This window comes from Sorex fumeus, unplaced genomic scaffold, assembly GCF_029834395.1.
Source record: "Sorex fumeus unplaced genomic scaffold, SorFum_2.1 ptg000037l, whole genome shotgun sequence".
Lineage (NCBI taxonomy): Eukaryota > Metazoa > Chordata > Mammalia > Eulipotyphla > Soricidae > Sorex > Sorex fumeus.
In genome coordinates, this window is record NW_026606094.1 from 56,460,555 (window position 1) to 56,475,015 (window position 14,461).

The following is a 14,461-nucleotide window of genomic DNA, read 5'->3' on the forward strand; positions in this document are numbered from 1 at the left end:
TGCCTTGGCCACCTCTCAAAATTCCCTCTTTGTGAGTATGTGTATTTGTGTTTGCATGTGTAATACTTACATACATACCTACTTGTACACCTTCATTAGCACATTTTTGATTTTGATTTTAGGGGCCACAACCAGCAGTGCTCAGTGCTGAACTCAGTGCTGAACTCCTGGTTCTGCACTCAGCCATCACTCCCGGTGGTGATCAAAGAACCAGGGATGAGGTGCCAGGGATCAAAAGCAAGTGGCCTACCCATTGCACTCTCTGTTCCCTACCAGCACTTTCTGATAGAGAAATGAATTATACAAATGTTTGTTTATCTGTGTTTACTAACAGATATGCAACTAGCATGCCCTTTGCAAACATACACATGCTTTCATACTAATGTCTATTAATTTGTCATATAAAACCAATTCTAGGCATTGGGAATAATTCACTGAATGAAGCAGATGAAAACTCCCAATTATTTAGGGCTTTCCTCCTGTTTTTAAAACAAAAGGTCAATACAAATGCATAATTTCTAGTCATTACAAAGCATTTCAGAAATACTACAAATTAAATAATGTTTTGATTAATTTAGGACTTATTTTATTTTTTATAAAAAATACAATTTAATTTGTAAACAGGACAATGTACCTGTCTTGAGCCATTAAGATGCAATTAAAAATACAAAGGTTTTTAAGCATATGGTTTACAAGACTCTTAAGAGAACATTCATCATTTCATAATCTTTAGTAGAAAATTAGAAATCCTAGCTATGGAAAAGAGTTCTAAAATTCCATCAACACTAAAATGACCTTTATTCTGGAGAGTAAATGCTAAAGACTTTCATTTAATTTGGAATACTTAGATAAATTAAGAGAACAGTGTTCACAAGTCTAGTATACTTAAACCCATGTATAATTAAATGCGGTGATTAGAGGCAATGCTTCCTTTGTTACAAGTAAAGGAAGTATTTATTATGAATAGATCCTTGAAATGATAGAGGAGGTTTTTGCTGTTGTTTTTTCCTAGTTTCAGGAAAGAAATTGCTGGACAAAAATTCTTCTGGAGGGCCAGGGATACTGCTCAGATAAATGGCATTAGCTTTCCACGTATTAGGTCCCGGGATTGATCAAACATAACTCCAAGAAGAAAAAAAAATGTGTTGGAGTAAAATAATTTGTGAATTTACTACAAATGGTATTAATTATTTTAAAATGTAATTTTTGTACACTAGAACCAAAAGAGACAGAATCATTGATATAAATAAATGTTAACTGACCAATAAGGATACATTTTATCTTTATATCTAGGGCATTTCAATGTAGGTATATAAACTGAATAACCAGTAATAATTGTTGTCAAAATAAAAGTATATTAACATTCCACTTTTAAGTCTGATTGTTTATGTGGTGGGGTAATGGTGGCAGCCAGACCTCCTGGATCTGTGCTCATCTATTTCCCCCAGCAATGTTTCCTGGACATTTGGTGTTGGGGTCAACAGCATAGCAGCAAAATGCCTTAACCTCAGTTCTATCTCTTCCCTATCCTTAAAAACACCTTTCAACTCCTCCCTCTGTGAGAAGAATCTCCCCAGCTCACAGTTCACCTTGCTCTTTAGATTGTGATTTTCAGCACTTTGTCTGCTATACACACGGTAGAAACTGAAGTAGCTGAGTAGACACACACACAAAAAAAATTATAAAACTACCTAACAACACACACACACACACACACACACACACACACACACACACATACAAAGTAACATATTCTTTTAAAGTCCTCAAGACAGTTCTGATAAGCTTAATAGCTTCTTCTCAGCAGTTAATGAAGTGTGTCTTTTGGCAAGACTACTCTGTAAGGTCATTTGGCAAAAGAATGTTTTCCCAAAGGTTCAAGTACCTCATTTTCATTGTACAGTTTTCTGTTCTACATTTGCTTAACTTCCTTGCGGACAAAATGAAAGTTTCTCCTTTTAGGTCAAAGAAAAAAGTAACAATGATATAAGTTTTGCACAGAAATCTTGAGAATAGCTCAATTTTTATTACTGATTTGTTGCTTAACCAAACAAAGAAATGAAACATTGTTGAATCTGGTAAGGGTCTTGCGGGTCAAAAATAAGCTTGAACTATACAAATAGTTGTCGTTATTCTTAATCTTCAATATTTATTTTAACTTTTTATAGATTACCCTTCTCTCCCTTAATAAGAGTTTCCTTGCCATTGGTAGTGTCATTTGTTGGCTTAACACATTTAAATGGCTTTTCTTTCTTTTCTCTTTTTCTCTCCTGCATAACATCTGATTCTTATCAAAACTTAAATTTTTTACCTGGTCCTTAGCTACTTCTCTGGCCATTTTTTTCAGCTGTTTTCTTTCAGTCACTTCACCAGTACATCCCAACTGAGATAAAACATAACCCAAAGATCTCAACACTTCAAGTAAATCTTACTTGCAATCTCCTAAATCCATCAGGTGTCAAATCATGCTTACAACCTTCCTCCAACTCTATCTTCAGAGTGAGTGTACTCAAAATTTCCAATACCATGTCTACCTTTTTCCCTGTAACCATCAAAAATTACCTCCCTATGAACCTTCTTTCAGTTTTCATCTCTCATGAGGAACCCACATTCCAGATCAGCTTTGGCTTCAAGCTATACTTTCAATTCTGATTCCTGATTCAGTTTATTCAATAGTATTCATTAGTAAATGACATACTTATTGATTAGTCTGTCTCTTCACACTAGAGTATATGACTACTTGGACTCTATTTTTGTATTGAGGTACCCCAAGATGATTGAATATTATATGATCCATTGAAAGGGATAAACAATTATGAATGAAAAAATATTGACTGTTTAATTGCTCATGCCAGTGCATGTCCTGTCCTTTAACAGGGCAGTTTTAAATATAAATATATAAATGTGTGTATAAACATACGTGTATGAACTACAGAAATTCTTACCCATCCTCTGCCATCTGTATCACCTACTTCTAAACTTGAATAATTTCAATATATTGTTAAAAATACTAGTCAGGTGATAAATTAGAGAAGATAGGTCATGGTACTTTTTAAGGTAAAGGTAAAGGCCCTCCCGTTGATCGTCGATTTGCTCGAGCGGGCCCAGTAACGTCTCCATTGGAGACTTTGTTGTTACTGTGTCTGGCGTACCGATATGCAGTACTTTTTAATTATATTTTAATTGATGACCTACTTGTTTTCTTGGTTCTGAATAGTTCTCAGTTTTCTTACAGAATCCCTTGCACATAATGCATGCAAATAATGTATAGCTATATATAGAAATAAAGGCAAATAAATAAATGTCAATAGTATCTGCATAATCTAATTTAAAGAGTACTAAGTAACTCTTTTTCCTCTTTAAAAAATAATAAGATAATAAGAACATCTACACTTACCTATGACTAAAATTGATTTTTACTTTTGGATTTTTACTTTTACAGTCAACATTTTGATTACTAGTATAGTTTTAGTATTTAAACCAGTCAATAAACCATATTACATTCTCTTTAGATTAAAAACGTATTTTTCTCCATTTGTTTGCTTGTATGTTTGCTTGCTTTTGAGCCACACCTGACTATACTCAGTACTTAGTCCTAGCTCTATGCTTAGGTACTGCCTACGGTTCACCAGTAGTGAGTTCAGGGGACCATAAGTGTTTCCAGGGATTAAACCATGATCAACTGCTTGGAAGGCAAGGTCCCTATCTGCTGTACTCTCTCTCCAGTCCAAAATTATTATGGTCTTAGAGAATTTATCAATTGCTAATGACTTCTAACAGTTTCTATTCTCTCCTAAAGATAAGATCATTCATTTGAGGAAAAGTAATTCCCTAATTGTCTGTGTAGATTTGTTATGGTAGGAAGAGCTTGGACAAGAGTATATAAGTTACTCTACAAGTGGCAGGTGGTGTAACTTTCATAAGAGTCGAGTTTGCATTTCTCTCGCACACTTCTAAGCATCTCATCTTATAATACCTGCTTTTCTGGCATGGAACCTATTATGCATCATTGGATTAGAATGCTGCATTGATTGAGGCAATTACGTAAGGACAGAGGTAACAAGCAAGAAAGCAGAGTCCTGATAACTGGAGCAAACTTAATTCACAGCAAACAGTTGGATATGAAAAGAGTTTGAGGTGAATATCAGAAGGATATAAAGAAATAGACCTAAAGACAGATGGCATAAGTTGCATGTCACGCTCCAATTTAAACAAATAAACAAACATTGCAAAGATGAGAGAGAAGGTCTATATTTTGAATAAGGAATAATAGAATGATACGACTGTATTATAAAAAATACTTTAGGGGTAGAAAATTTGCACCAAGCTGGGAACAATGCTAATCAAAGCCTATGACATAAATAAAAATGAATCAAACTGACACCAGAATGTTTGAGAACTTAGAATGAATAACAAGAGAACATTTTGCGATGAAATAAACATGAGGAGTGAAGCAGTGATTGGAGGAAGAGTTCAGGATTTTAAGGTTGGAGAACTGAGAGATACTTAAATAGATCATTTCACTCACCAAAAAAGATAAGAGTGATAGAAGCAGGTTTTGTGTCATATAACTATTTGGCTCTCACACATATATAATTTGATATTTTATTGGATATCCTGATGAAAGTTATATCTGCAATGTGTTTAATACATATTCTTTATAAAATAAACAATTTTGGTTTGTCTGAGAAATAACAGATATTTTATGCCAGAGTGCATATTTTTATATGATACAGAAAAAAACCATCTTTTGAGAATAAGCAAAATGATTTCCATAAACTAAAGGAGGTTTGATAAATGGAACCTAATTGATTTATAAGACAGTACTAAGAATAAATAGTTTTACAAAAGATTTTTTTTTAAGTTAAGGAGGCGTTGAGGCCATGTTAATGTTGGAGGTTAAGAATTTATAGTGGCAACAGTATGAATATTTATTAAATTTCTGTCTGGTTGTGTTCAATGTTAAAGTCAGAGGGACTAAAATATGAGATAATAATATTGATTCATGTTGAGAGTTTCTGAACCATTTTCAGAAAAAAAAAAAAAAACAGGCTCCCAGTGACTGAAGAAACATGTAAAATGAATAGCTACATGATAAACTCCAAACATTAGAAATAAGCTCAAAAATTAAAAGACCAACATGGGATTTATAGAAATAATCATCTTATGTTTCAGTGAGTGATAAGAGGCACTTATATTTCAAGTTAATGTTTAAAGAATTGAATCATCTACTGTGTAAAATACCATATCAATCATTAGGTATTGCAAGTCCAATAAAATAGAGCTATGCACTCACATCACATTTAAACCAACTGCTAATTCTTTTTTAAATTATTATTTAATAAAAGCAGAATATTTTGCTTTTTAATATCTCTTATGTTTAATTATTTTTGATTAGCAAGAACAGTTTTTACTTTCTTCTTCCTTCCTTCTTTCCTTCCTTCTTCCTTCCTTCCTTCCTTCCTTCCTTCCTTCCTTCCTTCCTTCCTTCTTTCCTTCCCTCCTTCCTTCCTTCCTTTCTTTCTTCTTAATGGAAGGGCCTTATTCAGTTGTGTTATAGAATTAAGAATAGCTGTTCAAACTGGCTGTCACGCCCACAATTTACTCTGGGTATCATCTTAGCACACCAACAGCTCTGACCTAGAGACACAGCAGCAAGTACCAGAAGACACCACAGAGCTGGAGTTCTCTCTGGGCCCAATACCAGGCCAATTCCACCAGGGCACCCCAGATGTAGCAGGTGCAGTCTCCCTGCCTACTCCAGATGGAATCCTGGTGATCAGAAGCTTCCACAAGCAAGCCCCCACCCCACCCACGCTCCCCCTCACATATGTGGGTTCCAGGACTAAATCTCCAGGCCAAATATTGGCAGAGGACCTAGGCTGCCCATCCCCCCCCCCCCCCCCCCCCCCCCCCCCGCGTCTCCTCCTGCCCAGTAGACTGACTGTCACACCCACAATTTGCCTCCTGGGCTCATCTTAAGAAATCAACAGCCCTGGCCCAGTGATTCCCAGTTGAATCCCAAAATGTATTAGTACCAGAGATGTCTCTGGAACCCAATCATTTACAATCTACAAATTTACATTTACAATTGCGGCCTTGTGAGCTCTAATGATATTCAAAATGAGCAATGGAAAATAAATTATCTAGCCTCTGTCCCTGGCAGGTAGACTTAAATGGTGGTGGGAAATTTTGAGCAAAACATAATGTTCCAAATTAGCGAATACTGAGGAAATTGTCTGCCATAGAGGCGGGGTGAGGACTGGGATGCGGGTGGTGGAAAATGTGCACTGGTGGAGAGATGGGTGTTCCATCATTGTTCCATCAAACATGAAAGCTTTGTAACACTATCTCACAGTGATATAATTAAAGAAAAAAAAGAAATGTGAAGTTCATGCCCAATTTAATCAGTTTAATCAATGACTGAACAAATAGCAGTAAGTACTCCTACATTATTTAAAAAAAAGTAGAATAGCTGTCATATTCTTACTGGGTTACTTAAAGATAGGGAACTCTAAAATATAAACAAAGCATTTTATGGCACCCACTATTCAAATTAACTAGTAATTTTTAAGCACAAACATATTTTATTCAGATAAAGTAGATTATTTCAAGGTAAGTCCCTAGAACAAAAATGAATTTATTCCTCATCTTTAATCAAGGATAAGTTGACTCAAAGATTTTACTGTAGAAAAATAAATATCAAAGGTAAGTTGAAAAAGAATATAGTGCTAGAACTAGTCCTGGAAACATCATTAAGCATTTATATTTTAAAATGTGAAGGTTAAGCTTTGAAAATGAGTTTATTTTTTAAAAATTTCTGTTTGTTTGCTTTTTTTTTGGGGGGGGGGGTTGTACATCTAAAGGTGCTTGCTTCCAGCTCTGCACTCAGAAAACATGCCTGGTGAGCCTGTGAGATTATATTTGGCACCAGAAATAAAACTCTGGTTGGTCCCATGCAAATCAAATGCCTTATCATCTGCAGTTTCTCTGATTTACTAACATAAATTTGATTAATAAAATATTGCTGCATGAGGGTTACAAAGTTTGCTACAAAAATCTTTTAAAGTATATCTATTCAGAAATTTTTATTACAAATGAAGTAAAGGACAACTTTCAGTTTTCAGTGGAGAACAAGTTATGGCTACTTGCCCATTTTATACTTTTAAACGTGATTTAGTTTCTACTTGTTAACTGACATCTTTTATTTAGTACTTACCCTCTGGTATTAAAATAAAAGAGGATTTATGATTTTAAATTTTTGCAAAACTACCTGATTGGTATAGCTCTTAATTAAAGATCTGGAAATTATTTGAACAGAAAATATATAAAAATGATCTTTCTGTCTTTATCAAAACCCAAGAACATTATTGATTTATATAAAATTTAATTTTGAGAAAAATATCATTCTAAGTCATTTGAGACATATTTATAGGAAAATATGAAGAACTAGAAGCCTTAATTTCTTTATCTAATTAAAAATAAGTTTTCCATTTTTAAATACAATAATCTTAACTTCTTATACCATGCTTTAAACCCAGAACAATTAAAACTCATTCAGAGAAAAATCTGGATTATGATGAGGATGCTTAATTGACGATATAGAAAAATCTGGAGTAAGATGAGGATATTTAATTGACTACATGGGGAAAACTGTTTAAGTGAATAAAAGTATTATATAAAATGAGAAAGTAGGAAACATTATTCACAACTTTATAAAGTTTATTATTTTACTTGAGGCATAATAGTACTAATGCAATTATTTTATTGTATAGGATGCAGAATCTGTGATCAAAATAAATCATGTGGAAGCTGTGAATTCATTTAAAAAATAACCTGTTCCATATGTGACTACTCTGTGAGAAATATTTCATCATTTAATGAAAAAACATAGCAAACAGGTTTAACTGTGATTTTTTTTAGTATACCTTCCAACTTCTGTTTGTGGTTTAATCACATTATTTTCAGTGCAAAGGATCAAACCTAAGGTTAACATACGCAGGAACAGCTCTACTCTACTGCTGAGCTACAGTTTTGGACCTCAATCACTCATTCAATGAAAAATTTAAGAATTTTACTTAGAAGTGTGCAAATAACTAAACTTCTTCTTTCTCTGTTTATGCTTAGATGATCAAGCTCTTGACTTCTCTAGCCCTGTGACCTCCAACCTTCCCTGAGTCCTTTCAGGAGTTTTTATACCCAAATCACTTAAATTTAACTCTGAGATGTTCTGTGCTTTTATTTATCACATTCCTTCTCTCAAGAGTATAAAGTGGAAATTTCAAGAGGCTCCTTTTATTTAACATGGCAACAGAAATGAGGAAGCATATCTAATTGCCCAGTTGTTTTAGAAGGATCTAGATATAAAGTGATTGGGCACAATGTAAAACAATATCATTTTAAAATTAACTATATTTTTGAAGAAAATATATCCTTGCTAACATGTAATGTGTTGACAGTTTTTACTTTCCAAATTTCACATCTTGGGGCTGGGGTGATATTATAGCAGATAGGGTGCTGGGCTTGCACCTTGCTGACCAAGGTTTGATACCTGTCATTCCATATGGTCACCCAGGCACTGCGAGGAGTAATTTCTCAGTATAGAGTCAGGAGTAAACCCTGAAAATAGCTGGTATGTCCAAAAACAACAACAACAACAACAACAAACAAGCAAAAAGCAAATGGTGCATCTTTAATATCATAAATATAAATTGATATAATTCAGAAAGCACAAGATTTTAGATACACATATTTTTCTTTCAGACTTTTTTTTGGTAGTTGTTTTCTTTTTCTTTTTTCACTTTTTAAATTTTTTTTATAAATTTAAATTTTATTGAATCGCCATGAGATAGTTACAAGCTTTCATGTTTGGGTTACAATCACGGTCACGGTCCTCCCGTTGTTCATCGATTTGCTCGAGCGGGCCCAGTAACGTCTCCATCATGAGACTTGCTATTATGTGTTTGGCATATCGAATATGTTACGGGGCTTTGCTGTGTGGGGGAGATACTCTCGGTAGCTAGCTGGGCTCTCAGAGAGGGGTGGAGGGATCAAACTCGGGTCGGCCATGTTGGCTGCGTGTAAGGCAAACGCCCTACCCGCTGTGCTATCGCTCCAGCCCATTTCTCTACCACAATTCACTGGCCTTTCTCAGCAACCTCCCTCTACCCTTGATAATTTCGATTCTGTGATCAGATTTTAACGTGTCATTTTCATTGTATAGGCTCTTTCCTTACTTTGTTTCTTTATATACCACATATAATTACTATTACCCATTTTTTGTTTTCTTCTTCAGACTTTGCTTAACATGACAACTCACAGATCACAGATCATCCTGTTATTCGTCGATTTCCTCGAGCAGGCCCCAGTAACGTCTCCTTCATCCTAGCCCTGAGATTATATTCAAGGCTCTTTAGGAGAATGAGACCCAACCCATCAATGTTACTGGTATTTGGCATATTGGGTACGCCACGGGGAGTTTGCCAGACTCTGCTGTGTGGGCAGGCTACATTCGGTAGCCTGCCTGTTTGTCAAAGTAGGAATGAGATGCCATAATAAGATGTCGCATTCGCGGCTGCACGGTTCCGGGAGCTGGTTTTTATAGTCTCTGAGTCTTGGCCACTGATGGGATTACACAGCGCGAGGGGGCCAGTTGGTGGGTGTGACCCCCCCCTACTGGAATTTGGAGGATCTGGGTGGAGGATACTCGACTCCAATCTTAGTAGGCTTGGAGAACTCGGCCCCGGAACCCACGTGGCTTTGTCCCTCTGCCGGTACCTTCAGGTGTGCGGAGAGTGGTCTCAGCATGGTGGTGGCTGGTCCTGGAGATCTTCGGCTGCCAGGGCCCTGGTCAGGGCGGGGAGGAAAGCTCAACCCACTCCCTTCCAAGGGGACCCGGCGAGGAATAGCCAGGCGTGGGGGCAGGAGACTGCACTGTTCTCTTTCCCGGAGCTGGTTTTTATAGTCTCTGAGTCTTGACCGCTGATGGGATTACACAATGCCAGGGGGCCAGTTGGTGAGTGTGCACCCTTATGATTTTAAATTCCTTAATAATTAGTTGTGCTTGTTTTTGGGGCCACATGTAGTCATGCTCAGACTTTACTCCTATCTTTGTGCTACGGGTTACCCCTGGTGAGTTCAGGAGACCATATGTGATGTTAGGGATCAAATTCAGGGTGACTGCAAGATGGGTTAAGACCTTGCCTGCTGTAAAATCACTCTGGCTACGTCAATAATTTTTCTTTTTAAGAATTCAATAATGTCATATTTCAAAGAGCTCAGAACTCTTGATGCTAGTTGCAAGAATACCTTAGATTATTCCAACACTTGTGAATCACATCCTCCCTGTACTTTGAACTCTGCATTTGCTCCTTTCCCAATTGCTGTAACAACCCTCCAACACTATTTAATCAATTTCCCATTTTAAATTTTCCATGGTAAAAAATAAGATTTCTGATTTCTTTTTCAGACTGGATGAGAGTGACACAATTATCAATACCAAGTTTAGGTGTATTAGGCATTTACAAAAACTGCCCATATTAGAGAATCAGACATCTATAAAGTGCTAGAAAAGTCACCAAATATACATAAAAAATCCCCTAAGTCTCTAGGCTAAACTTACAAATCTAAAACTAGTTTAATATAATGATAATTTGAACAAATTATATTAAATACTATTTTCTAGATATATCTTTGTGAGTGCATTTTTACATCGGTCAGGTAAAACCGTTGATTAAATTTGATCAATATTGTTGTGGAACCAACCACAGGGAGACTCCCATATCCAACCTTTAGATTCGGCCTTCTGGAACTGAGTTACCATGGGTGGTCTTGGTTGACATGACGAACTTAGACAGTTTCTCACCCTGTTCGTTCCATTCTAGGCCATGGATCCTGATGAGTTTTTCAGCCAATCTTCTTGCTCCTATCTTTGCATTAAAATCACCAACAATGATCTTGTATAAGCTGTGGTCTTCTTTATAGAACTTCTCTAGCTCCATGTAGAAATTCTCAATTTCTCCTTCATCATAATTGGATGTTGGTGCATAGATAATGAAGATAGAAACTGCGGCAGTGAGCCACATCTATTCAAGTGTAATGGTCCAATTCAGGTTGTTAGGCATTCAAATGAATCAATGTTTATGGCCAAGTTCTTGTTGACAAGGACACCACTGACGCCTCTTTTATCACATGTTCCGAAGAACAGTTCTTCTCCAGTGTCAAAATCGGCATGATGTGACTGATGCCTTCTTGTCTAGGTCAGACCAATAATGTTGGAATTAATATTTCAAGCTTGCACCATCAGGTCTTCGAAGGATATATACGATGCCAGCATATGTGCATTGAAAGTACAGATGGTCATTTTTGTCCTTCTTCATTTTGGCAGCCTAGTTTGGCCTTGAGATTTTATCAAACTCTACTTCTTTATCCTTCTTAATGCTGCCGTATTTGTGGATCTTTCAGGGTCAAGGAAATGAAACCCATTGTATTTACTGGTTTTGGCATATTGAATACTCCACGGATAGCTTTCCAGGCTCTGCAAAAGGAATAGCGGCTTTCAGGGTGACCTTGAATCACCCTCGCAGGTGTTCCCATGGTTCAAACCATATTTGAACCCCATCAAATATGGTGCAGTAATTGTGGAAGACTGGAATTAAGTGTTCATGGTCGCATGGTCCAGAAAACATCTTGGAACGAAGCGATGGCTGGGTAGTGGAGGTAGAGACCACATCATATTCAATCGATGGATCTGCCTGACCAATGTCGCTGTTGTCCCAAAATTCCAAATGGGATCAGACCACCGTCTCCTTCCTGCAAAACTTACTTCACGAAGCAGGGAGAAAGGGCTGCAAAGTTTAAGAAGAGAACTCCCAGAATGACCACCAACTGGGAGTTCTTTGTCACTATTGCGACAACATAGGAAGATACCGTCATTGACAACATTGATGACAAATGCGATCAACTGGTTCAGCACCTCCATGATTGTGTGAGGAACCCCAATAGAGAGATAGCTACAAAAAGACGCCTGTCTTCAAAACCTTTTGAGCTCATTCGCAAGCATGGCTTGACGCAAGCCTCAGGCAACCACAAGCGAATTACCGAGCTTGCAAAGCAGTTCAGAGAAGCTTTTAAGGAAGACCTCAAAGAGAGAAGAGAGGCAGTGCTGGCATATGCAGCAGAAGCCGGGAAAAGCATTCTCAAAGCCCGCCTATCCTTCACCAACTACAAGACCAAGATGACTGCCATCTGACGTCCTGATGAATCTCTCACATCTTCCAGAAGGGCAAAGGAGAAGATTATCCATGACTTCTACTAGGACACATTCACCTGCTCACATACCAAATTCCGCACAATGCATATGTTGTTACCAACGTTCTCCCTTCCAAAATCCGGCATGCCATTTTGTTGGTAAAGAATTGAACAGCACCTGGCCCAGACAAGCTCAGACCCGAACACCTGAATAACCTGCTGCCAGTACTCATCAATAACTGGCTCAGCTCTTCTCACACTAACTGTCTGAATACAAGGTTCTGTCCCAGTGGAAAACCATCAGGATTGTACTACTGTACAAGAAGGGAGACATCCACGACATTGGCAACTATTGCCTGATCTACCTGTTGTCTGACGTCTACAAGCTGTTCACTCGAGTCATCCTGAATAACATTGGTAGAACATTAGATGAAAGACAACCATGCGAGCAAGCCAGGTTCTGAAAAAGATTCAGCACGATTGACTCTATCCACACAATAAACAAGCTCATTGAGGTTTCTCAGGAGATCAAAATGCTGCTCTGTCTAACATTCATTGATTTAAAGAAGGTCTTTGATTCTGTTGAGACTGAAACAGTCATTGAAGCCCTAGCCAAACAGGGCGTTCAAACTCAATACATCAGGATACTCCATGAACTCTATTTTGGATGCACTACCAGTATCTCACCATTCTTCAAGGAAGTGATCATCCATGTCAAGAGAAGGGTTCAGCAGGGTGATACCATTTCACCAAAATTCTTCAATGCCACCCTCGAAAACACCATGTGATGACTGGAATGAGAAGTTATGGGAGTGAAGGTAGATGGTTGGCAACTACACCACCTCTGCTTCACTGATGACATCGTTCTAATAACACCAAACATTAGCCAAATGATACAAATGCTGGCCGACTTCGACCAGGAGTGTGGAAAGGCTGGACTGCAGCTGAATCTCACAAAGACAATGTTTATGAGAAATAGACTTGTTTCTCATGCTAAATTTGCTCTCAATAGAACTAACATCTTCGGATGCAACAGTTATGTGTACCTAGGTTGAGAAGTCAACGTGACAAATGACCTGGCACCTTAGTCGCGCAGGAGGAAGATAGAGGCTTGGAATGCCTCCAAGAGCGTCAAAGAAATAGCTAAGAGGATGAAGAACCTCCATCTCCAGGCACCTCTTTGATTCCACTGTTGTTCCTGCATTAACATATGCCTCAGTGATCTAGGCCTTACAAAAACAGGATGAGAACGCTATTAGGGTCTCCTAAAGAGGAATCGAAAGAGCTATGCTTGGAGTATCACGCTTCACTCAAATGAGAGAAAGAATCCGGCGTTTCATCCTTTGTCGATGGTCAAGAGTCAGAGTCGATGTCTTGTTTGCAAAGACATCAAAAATCAGATGGATTGGACACATAACGAGATTTGGAAATGACAGCTGGACTAGAACCATTACCAACTGTATTCCATGGGACGTCAAACAATTGCATGGCCACCCACCTAGGAGATGGTCAAACTTCATGGTCAAGACCCTGAATGATAGGTTTGAGGCTCTTTATGTTCCTAGAACGATCCAACAACGTTGGGCTACAGTAGCACACAACAGGGACAAATGGAGATGTTACTGGCGCCCACTTGAGCAAATCTATTAGTAGGGGGATGTCAAGTAATCAAGTGATATTTTTACATATAATGTCAACTATATCTAGCTACTAAGAGTGTGTCTCTATATTTGATATCATGCAATATCACAAAAAATGATTGCCTAGGGGCTGGAGTCGGTACAGTGGGTATGGCACTTGCCTTACGAGCAACTGCTATGAGTTGTCTGCCAAGAGGTATGTCTGAGCACAGAGCCAGGAGTAAGCCCTGAAGGCCCTGGGCATAGGCCCAAAACAAAATACAAAATTCTCTGAATTCAGACTCCTACAATGAATGAAAAATGACTGATAAGAATAAAGTGTTTTTTTCTAACTTTTAGCTATAGATTATATTGGCTATATTTTAAATACAATCTTAGTGCAATACACACTACTATAAAAGCAATTTTGTTTTATTTTTTTGGTTTATAATACCATTAATAGTAGTAATTTCTGTGGACTTAAAACCACACCCATCTCCAGTGTACCATCTCCTTACCCAAGCACCTTGCCCTGCTCACATCTCCCCCAAACAAATTGTTTGGATCAGCACTCTCATCTTGTTGCCTTTGGA

At 37.6% G+C, this 14,461-nt stretch overlaps 1 protein-coding gene across 3 annotated transcripts in view; it reads right to left on the reverse strand.

Annotated features, from left to right (window-relative positions):
- The window catches only part of DGKB (diacylglycerol kinase beta), an 808,203-nt gene that overhangs the window by 595,800 nt on the left and 197,942 nt on the right, over positions 1 to 14,461 (reverse strand). The window lies entirely within an intron of this gene.